This window comes from Nicotiana attenuata, unplaced genomic scaffold (assembly GCF_001879085.1).
Source record: "Nicotiana attenuata strain UT unplaced genomic scaffold, NIATTr2, whole genome shotgun sequence".
NCBI lineage: Eukaryota > Viridiplantae > Streptophyta > Magnoliopsida > Solanales > Solanaceae > Nicotiana > Nicotiana attenuata.
In genome coordinates, this window is record NW_017670735.1 from 259,892 (window position 1) to 270,464 (window position 10,573).

Sequence of the window (10,573 nt, forward strand, 5' to 3'; positions counted from 1 at the left end):
AGTTCTTCCAAGCAGAAATTAAAATTATCATGGCAAATGAGGGAGCCGTAGACCTCAAGGACAGGACCAGGGGTTTAAGTCAAGAAAGAACAACATACGCAATGAGGGGGTGAAGTGTGCCGTGCTTTGAGGTTCATGTGAGATACAAAGGTTGGTAAATGTCAAGTTCAGGAGCAATGCAACAGATAGAAGGTATTGCGTTTGAATGGAGAAGAGGTATTTGTTGTGTTTAGGGTGACAAAGGAAGTGGTAGACCAGTGACAAGCAAGATATTCCAAGCAGAAATCAAAAGTTATCATGGCAAGCGATGGAGCAGTAGACCTCAAGGACAAGGCCAGTGGTTTAAATCAGGAAAGAGCAACTTGCGCACTGAAGTTGGTAACAATCAATATGCTTTGGGGATCATGCGAAACACAGAGGTTTGGTAGATGTTGGTTCATGAGCAATGCAACAAATAGAGGGTATTGGGTTTTGAACGGAGAAGAGGTATTTTCTGTGATAAGGGTGACAGAGAAAGTGGTGAGTCAATGAACAAGCAAGGTCTTCGAGTGGAAATCAGTTATCATGAGAAGTGAAGGAGCAATCGCCCTCAAAAGTCAAGGCCATAAACTAACCACCATGTTTTTAAACTGACAAGATTTTTCTTTGATTTGAAACAGGGGCAGCAAATTTCGTTTGGTTCGGAGAAACCCACCATAAGGAAAGGCAAGCACCAGACAGGTATGACCGTAAATTCTCAGGACCCTCCTGGAAAATGGGACCTAGTTTAAAATTCAAAACAATCATGAGTAGCATAACCTAGCATAAATGTACCTCAAAGGAATATAAGTTGGTTTCAAAGTCTGTATGTTTGAGATAGGATTCAATTAGGAGTTTTCAGGATCCTCCTGAATAATGGGACCTAGCTTAAGATTGCTGTTAGATAACAAGATGTAGCGAAAATAATACCTTCAAAAGATATAACTTAGATTTAAAATTGCTATTTAATTAGGAATTGTCAAGACCCTCCTGGATAATGGGGAGTAGTTCCTCTTAGATAACAAGATTTAGCGAAAGTCACACCTTTAGAAGATATAACTTAGATCTATAATTGTCATTTAATTAAGAGTTGTCAGGACCTCCCTGGATCATAGGACTTAGCTTTCAAATTCTTAATAATAGTTGGTAGAATGATTCAGTTTAACACTCACCTATGTGCCCAGCTACCAAACTGGGGCAGAAAATTTCCTTTGTTTTGTCTATTTTTGTTGGAATCAGGTACCCGCTTGGAGAACAGGGAGGAAAAGTTCAAATTCAGCAGTCAGGAGCCCGCCTGGAGAACAAGGGAATACATTTCAAGTCAGCAGTCAGGAGCCCGCCTGGAGAGCAGGAATACATTTCAAGTTAGCAGTCAGGAGCCCGCCTGGAGAGCATGGGAATACATTTCAAGTTTAGCAGTCAGGAGCCCGCCTGGAGAGCATGGGAATACATTTCAAGTTCAGCAGTCAGGAGCCCACCTAGAGAGCACGGGAATACAATTCAAGTTCAGCAATCAGGCGTCCACCTGGAAAAAGGGAAAGCATCTCAAAATACAGTTCAAGTTCAGCATTCAGGCGTCCACCTGGAGAAAAGGAAAGCATCTCAAAGTACAATTCAAGTCGACAACAAAGGGATTTCACCGGGAGAATACAAGTCCGCATGGCAACAAGAGCTGCAGGATCAAGTTTGAAGAGATAGATAGGTTTTGTAATTCATAGACCATAGTTTTAGTCTAGCTTCTTTTTATTTTTGACATGGTGTAATAAGGGGTTCAGTAAGCAGTAGCAGCAGCAGCAACAACAGTGAAACCACACCTTCATGGTAGTCCCAGCTACCAAACATTCCTGAACTACACTGACCTGATTCCTTTTTAGCCAAGGAATGTAGGCAACCTCAGAAGCAGGGTGCGGTCAAATCTTTCAAAAATGCTTCCCACGGAGTATTCAAACGGGCAAAAATCGCTCGTATCCGCTCACTTATCTTTGCACGAAAACTCTTCGTGTTTCCGAGCAAATAGGGGCAGCTGTGAGCACGTGATTTTTGCCCTATATGAATTACTCCCATAAATTCAAGAAAATAACTTCCTTTTCATTTTATGGATTTTTGTGGCATTTTCTGTTAATTGTTTGCATTTTGTCTGTGCATTTTAATTAATGAAAAGTACAAATATATGTGCATTTGCATTTAGGATTTAATTTGACATGTTAGGATTAATTAAGTAATTAAGTTATTTTATAAAAAGGAAAAATCACAAAAAATAGTTTAATTTGCACTTTTAATTTTAACTTCTATTTTGAGTAATTTTTCTTTTAATTTATTTTTAATTTGTTGTGATAATTATCATTTAGGTCTAATTAGTATTTTGTTTATGTTAATTAGGTTCTAGGTATTAACTTAGGAATTAATTTAATTTTGAAAAAAAAAAGAAGAAGAAAACAAAGGAATTTAGAAAAATTGATTAAAAAGAAAAGAGAAGAAAAAAAAGGTAGAAATATCAGGTTTTTGGGCTGTCTTGATAATTTTCCCAAGCCCAATTCGTTTCCTCGGCCAAACCCGTTCAAAAAGAGCCCATATCCGCCTATTACCCGGTCTCAATCACTAACGAGCCAAACGACCCCATTTTGTTAAAATCTCGATCTCAGCCGTCGATGTTGTTTGATCAGACGGCTGAGAAGTGGGGATCCTTTATTATATAATTTTCCGAACTGAGCCCATCCCCCACCTCTCATCGTCTCTCTCACACACCCCCCCTTCTTCAGAGAATTGAAACCCTAAATCCGCCGCCACCATTCCCATGCCGCCTTAGGGTGGCGGCGCTACCTCCAAATACCACCAAAAATACACCCCGGAATCCTCATTACTTCCTCTTCCCAAATCGCTAACCCATGTCCCTCGAATCCCCCTAGCTTGGCTTGAATTTTGGATCGAAAATCAGACCTAAAACCTAATTTTCCCCAAACCACTCAGAACTCAAATTCCTTTGTCTGTGGCCTTCATTCATAGTGACTTCATGACTAAACTCTAGAAAACCTTGGTACTGACCCTAAGTCTTGAATCCACAGCAGTTTCCGGATGATTTTCAAGTTTTGAATTAGCCGGAAATAAAGGCTAATTAGTTGTTCTTGTCAAAGAACAACTGATTATTCCCAATTTCCGGTCACTTCGAGATAGCCCCGGCCGTTGGTTTCAATCCAGCAAGATTTGCCCTTAATACTGTTCTCAGGTACAATTCTGTGTTTTTATTCGTGTTCCTTTCTTCTCCCCTTCCATGCTTAAGTTTATATCCGCTTTGCAAAATCCGGCCTAGTGTAGTCTAGTTTCTTTTGCTTTTCTCTTCCTCTGATCATTTCTATCCTCAGATGTTAGCATGGTTAAATCACTGGTCGTTGAGGCTCCAAACATTTGTTTCAGTTAATTTAGGTGTTTAAAGTTGTTTAAATCATGTTTAGTTTTATTGGAATAGGTTTTGCGGATTTTATTTCTGTTAAAATGTTTTGAGTTTGTATTAATTGGCTTAGCAATTCTGTGAAGTTTATGTTGTGATTAGTTTATGGCAAGCTCGTTTTCATTTTTTTTAAATTACCAAAGTTTTCTGAGTTTTTGAGAGTTTATTTTGATCTGATTAAGGCCCTTTTTGTTTGAGTGGTCTTGTTTGTCATTCTTCATGGGTCTATAGAGGGGGTTAAGTGCAAGTCTAGAAACTTAGAGGGTCTCAAAGGAAGGGGCAAAAGTTGTAATAATCAGCTGGTCAGAGGTCAATTTAGGGATTTGGGGTTTAAGGGAATCATTTCCTGTTAGGGGGAAGGTTCTAGAGGATAAGATGAGAGCTGGTTTGTTAAGGGCAGGGGGTTTCAGATATTTTTAAAAAGGTTATAAGAGGTAAAACAATCAGGAATTTAAGGGGTAAAAGGGGAAATGGTTGGTTAGGATAGGGCTGCTCTAGGCATGCCTATATAAAGACCTCTTTCCCTTCATTTTGAAGCAGCCATTAGCACTCTAATTCAGAGATAGAAATAAAAAAAATTCTACTGTTTCATTGAATTCCAGTGATTTTCTGCTTCTTTTCAAACGTCTGAAAACAGTAGCTCCTCATTGTGGGATTTAAAAATGGTTTGAGTTTGGGTTTATGAAATCTTGGGTTGAAGTTTGATGGATTACAGCTTGTTTGAAATTGGTTTTGGACTGCTATGCATCATTTCGATTTAAAACTGGTTTTCCTTGTTACATTGCTGCTGTGAGCTGAAGTTCTGACCCTTAATCATCTCTCTTCCTTTTGTTTTGACTGCTGTATCCAGGTATTCCCTTCACACCATGAATGAGAAATGAAGTTTTGGCTAAGCTATGATGTTGTTTATTAATTCAAGTTGAGGAGGTTGATCAATGCTAACACTCTGTTACCTATTGGCTATGTGACCTTATTTTATTTTGGTTTGATGTCCATTTTTATTCTAGCTTCTTAAGTGTAGTTATTCATGTCACCTATTCTGTTTTAAGTATCGGATTTGAGCTTGTTTGAGCATAGTTGCTTCAGGAACTGTTTTAAACCTTTAAATGGTACTGTTTAAGGATGTCAAGCCTACTGTATTGTAGATCTGGAAATGGACTCATGTGTGTTCAAGTTGTTAATGAACAATATGCCTGAAGATAGCATCTCTTAACTGCAGATTGATTAGAATGCTTCATCAATCAGTTTTAGTTTGAACATTTAAATAGGGAAGCATGACTACTTAGTTAATGTTTTAGTGATTTTCAGTTTTTTTTTCGTGTGTAAATGTCTATCATGCGTAGGTGGTTAAGTTAAAATGGCTTCAGTCTAATTTCAATCATTGCTTCAATGCCTAGTAATTGTAGGTTTACTTTTGGTGGTATTTCAATATCAAATTTACGGATCTGTGATGTTTAAATCCTTTGTCACTACATTCTTGAACGCTTTCTGTTGTTGTCTGGGTTCGACACATGAAACCCACTGATATTCAGCTTGTGCATGGCTTCATAAAATGGGGTTTCTTGCATGGGCTCTAAGGAAATTTGTTTGATAGTTTTAATGAGCAGCTGGGCCTCACGTCTGGCCGGGCCCAGGTGGTGAGACAGTTGAAATAACCCCCTGCCTTAGTTCGTTTAGGTTCACAATGCATTAATATCAAGGATGGTTCAATTGGGGATTTGCAATCACCGATCATTGGATTTCTCATAGCAACCTGAATTGTAAATTGGGAAACAAAGGATTGACGTTCTGCTGTGAGGGGATTTGGAAAGAATTGGCTTATTCCCTGATTTGGGCTCTCAATGGGCCCAATGTGATTTTGTCGTATAAAGGGGATTTGGGCTTCATGCTCGATCCAAACGTCCCCTCAACCTTCAGCCCTTCCTTTTAGTTTGAACAACATTCTTAGTTAGCTTAGGTAATAGTAGAAGCCCAATTCCGTTAATGTTAGAATAATTCGAGGTGCGCCATGCCAAACAAAAATGACAATTGCATGGCCCTCGTTTGATTAATTTTGACTTAATCCTTAGAATTCGAGGCGTGCTACATAGTGAAATTTCCATGGCCCTCGCAAAATTGCAAACACGTAATTGCTTTGGGCGCGTTAGTTTAACAATCTACCTTCCTAAACTCGGGTGCGCATTTACGGGACCCAAATCCAAATCTCAACGTTAGATAAAATGTGTTGCGGACTGCAGGTGTATTTATGTGACGTGGTTCGAAACGTGTTTTAAATGACGTTGCAATCTTCCTTTAATTAATTAAATAAAAGCGGTTAAAAAGCTAAAATTGCACATAGGTTTAAAATGTTTTGAAATCAGATAATTAAGCCGAATATAACAGTTGAGCGACCGTGTTAGAACCACAGAACTCGGGAATGCCTAACAGCTTCTCCCGGGTTAACAGAATTCCTTACCCGGATTTCTGGTTCGCATACTGTAATACAGAGTCAATCTTTTCCTCGATTCGGGATTTGAACCGGTGACTTGGGACACCATAAATCTCCTAAGTGGCGACTCTGAATCTCTTAATAAACAATCCTGTTTCGATTATCACTTCAAGTTGGAAATAACTCCCTTTTATACCCCTCTTCCGGGGGTGTAGTAAAAAAGGAGGTGTTACAAGGTGAAGATATGTGCTCCGCATCTCCCGCTCGGTCTCCCAGGTAGCCTCCTCCACGAGCCGACCTCTCCACTGCACTTTCATTGAAGCTATATCCTTTGATCTCAACTTTCGGACCTGCCGCTCCAAAATAGCCACTAGCTCCACATCATAGGTCAAATCACTGTCTAACTGAACTGTGTTGAAATCCAAAACATGAGACAGATCGCCAATATACTTTCGGAGCATAGAAACATGAAATAAAGGATGCACACTCGACAAGCTAGGGGCAAAACCAGCTCATAAGCCACCTCCCCAATTCTCCGAAGCACCTCAAAAGGCCTAATGGACTGAGGACTCAATTTACCCTTCTTCCAAAATCTCATAACACCCTTAATGGGTGAAACCTTCAATAGAACCTTCTCCCCAACCATGTAGGACGCATCACGAACCTTTCTATCAGCATAACTCTTTTGTCTCGACTGCGTTGTACGAAGCCGCTCCTGAATCACCTTCACCTTGACCAGAACATCATGCACCAAGTCTGTACCCAAAAGTCTAGCCTCACCCGGCTCAAACCAACCAACTGGAGATCTACATCGTCTCCCATATAAAGCCTCATATGGAGCCATCTGAATACTGGACTAATACATGTTGTTATATGCAAACTCTGCGAGCGGTAGAAACTGATCCCACGAACCCCCAAAATTAATAACACAAGCGCAACATGTCCTCCACTATCTGAATAGTGCGCTCGGACTGCCCGTCTGTCTGAGGGTGAAAAGTTGTGCTCAACTCAATCTGAGTACCCAACTCTCTCTGCACGGCCCTCCAAAACTGTGATGTTAACTGAGTACCTCTGTCTGAAATGATGGAAACTGGAACCCCATGCAAGCGAATAATCTCTCGGATATAAATCTCTGCTAACCTCTCCGAAGAATAGGTAGTACACATAGGAATGAAGTGCGTGGACTTGGTCAGTCGATCCACAATCACCCAAATAGCATCGAATCTTCAAAGTCCGTGGGAGTCCAACTACAAAGTCCATGTTGATCTGCTCCCACATCCACTCGAGAATATCTATCTGCTGAAGCAAGCCACCCGGACTCTGATGCTCGTATTTCACCTGTTGACAATTGAGACACCGAGCTACGAATCCCACAATATCCTTCTTCATTCTTCTCCACCAATAATGATGTCTTAGATCCTGGTACATCTTCGCGGAACCCGGATGGACTGAATACTACGAGCTATGGGCCTCATCCAAAATCAACTCCCGAAGCCCGTCTACATTGGGCACACATATTCGGCCCTGCATCCTCAATATCCCATCATCACCGATAGTCTAATCTCTGGCATCGTCGTGCTGAACTCTGTCCTTAAGGACAAGCAAATGAGGATTATCATACTGACGCTCTCTGATGCGATCAAACAAGGAAGACCGAGAAACCACACAGCTAAGACGCGACTGAGCTCCGAAATATCCAACCTCACAAACTGATTGGTCCTGAACATCAACTGCAAGAGGTCTCTTCCCAACAGGAATATACGCCAAACTACCCATACTCACCGCTTTCCTACTCAAAGCATCGGCCACTACATTGGCCTTCCCTGGATGATACAAGATAGTGATATCATAGTCCTTTAGCAGCTCCAACCATTTCCGATGCCTCAAATTGAGATCCTTCTTCTTGAACAAGTGTTGGAGGCTATGATGATCAGTAAACACCTCACTAGACACACCATAAAGATAATGCCTCCAAATCTTCAACGTGTGAACAATGGCAGCCAACTCTAGATCATGAACAAGGTAGTTCTGCTCATGGGGCTTCAACTGACGAGAAGCATAAGAAATCACTCTACCCTCTTGCATCAACACACACCCGATACGAACCCTCAAAGCATCACAATACACTGTATATGAACCTGAAGCTGATGGCAAACCTAACACTGGAGTTGTGGTCAAGGCAGTCTTGAGCTTCTGAAAGCTCGCCTCACACTCATTCGACCATCTGAATAGCGCACCCTTTTGAGTCAATGGTCAAGGGTGATGCTATAGATGAAAATCCCTGAATGAACTGACGGTTATAACCCGCCAAACCAAGGAAGCTACGGATCTCTATGGCTGAGGATGGCCTGGGCTAACTCTGAACCGCCTCTATCTTCTTCGGATCAACCTGAATACCCTCACTGGACACCACATGCCCCAAGAAAGCCACTGAATTGATCCAAAACTCACACTCGGAGAACTTTGCATAAAACTTCTCCTCCCTCAACCATTACAATACCATTCTCAAATGCTCTACGTGCTCTTCCTGACAATGCGAGTATACCAGAATATCATCAATGAATACAATGAAAAACGAGTCGAGATAAGGCCGAAACACGATGTTCATAAAACGCATGAACGCTGCTAGGGCATTGGTCAGCCCAAAAGACATCACAAGGAACTCATAATGACCATATCGGGTCCTGAAAGTTGTCTTAAGAATGTCTGAGTCCCTGATTTTCAACGGTGATACCCTGAACGGAGATTAATCTTGGAGAACACTCTCCTTCCCTGAAGCTGGTCAAATAAATCATCAATACGAGGCAAATGATACTTGTTCTTGATTGTGACCTTGTTTAACTGCATGTAATCAATGCACATCCTCATAGTGTCGTCCTTCTTCTTCACAAATAGAACAGGTGCACCCCACGGCGACACACTAGGCCGAATAAACCCCTTATCAAGGAGTTCTTGAAGCTTCTCCTTCAACTCTGCCGGTGCCATACGATACGGTGGAATAGAAATGGGTCGAGTGCCTGGCACCAAATCAATACCAAAGTCAATATCCCTGTCTGGTGGCATGCCCGACATGTCTGCAGGGAACACATCCGGAAAGTCCCTCACTACCGGGACTGAATTAATGGTAGGAGTCTCTGCACTGACATCCCTCACGAAAGCTAAGTATGAAAGACAACCTTTCCCACCATCCATTTGGCCCTTTGAAATGAAATCACCCTACTGGGAACAAAATCAGTCGAACCTCACCACTCAATCCATGGCACACCCGGCATAGCTAACGTCACTATCTTAACATGACAATTCAAAATAGCAGGACACGGAGATAACCAATCCATTCCCAATATCACATCAAAATTGACCATACAAAGCAACAGAAGGCCACTCAGGTATCCAAACCCCCAATAGTCACCACACACGACCGATATACACGGTCTACAATAACACTATCACCCACAGGAGTAGATACACAAATAGATGAAACAAGAGACTCACGGGTTGTATCCAACTAACGAGGAAAATACAATGACAAATATGAAAAAGTGGATGTAGGATCAAATAACACAGAGGCATCTCTGTGGCAAACTGAGAAAATACCTCTAATCACAGCATCTGAAGCAATATCATCGGGTCTAGCTGGGAATGCATAGAAACGGGCCTGACCACCACCTGACCGACCTCCCCCTCTGGGGCGACCTTTAGCTGCCTGCCCTCCACCCCTAGCTGACTGGGTGGGTGGTGAGGTAACTGGGGCTGAAGTCGATGGCTGACTCCTCTACTGAGACGAACCCCCAAGATGACAAGGACACTGCCTCCACATATACCCCAACTGTCCACACTCATAATAACTCCCTCGTGCTGGAGATGGGGCTGAAGGGAACCCCTAGCACCGGGATGACTAGCAGAAGAACCTGACATAGAAGACCCATTAGCTGATGGAGCACGGGATGAACTCTAGGTTGGAAGGGCATTGAGCGAGGAATGACCCTGATGAGAGCTGTGAGAACCATGGCCCGATGATGCCCCACGATAAACTGAGCAAGCTGACTGAGCATGACTGAATGGACGGCCTCTGTCGTGCTAAAAATGACCCCCATAAGGAGTACCATTGAATCCACCCTAACCACGAGGCCTCTTAGCCTCCCTCTCGAACCTCTCCTGACCACGGACCATCTCAATCTGTCGAGCTATGTCCACAACCTCATCAAAGGTAGCACCAGACACTCTCTCCCTGGTCATAAGCAATCGAAGCTGAAAACCGAGGCCATCTATAAACCTCCTGGTCCTCTCTCGATCTGTAAGAACCAACCAGATCGCATGACGAGCCAACTCGGAGAACCGCATCTCATACTGTGAGATAGATCTATCTCCCTGACGAAGCTGCTCGAACAGCCTGCACAGCTCCTCTCGGCGGGACTCAGGTACAAACTTCTCCAAGAAGAGAATGGAGAACTACTGCCAAGAAAGGGGCGTTGCGTCAACCGGCCTACGCCTCTCGTAAGCCTCCCACCATTTACGTGCAACCCTGGAAAACGGGAAAGTAGTGAACGAGACCCCACTGGTGTCTAGAATACCCGCGGTCTGAAGCATCCTCTAACACTTATCCAAAAAGCCCTGTGTATCCTCACCCTCAGCACCACTGAATGACGGAGGCTGAAGTCTACCAAACCTCTCTAATCTGCGCT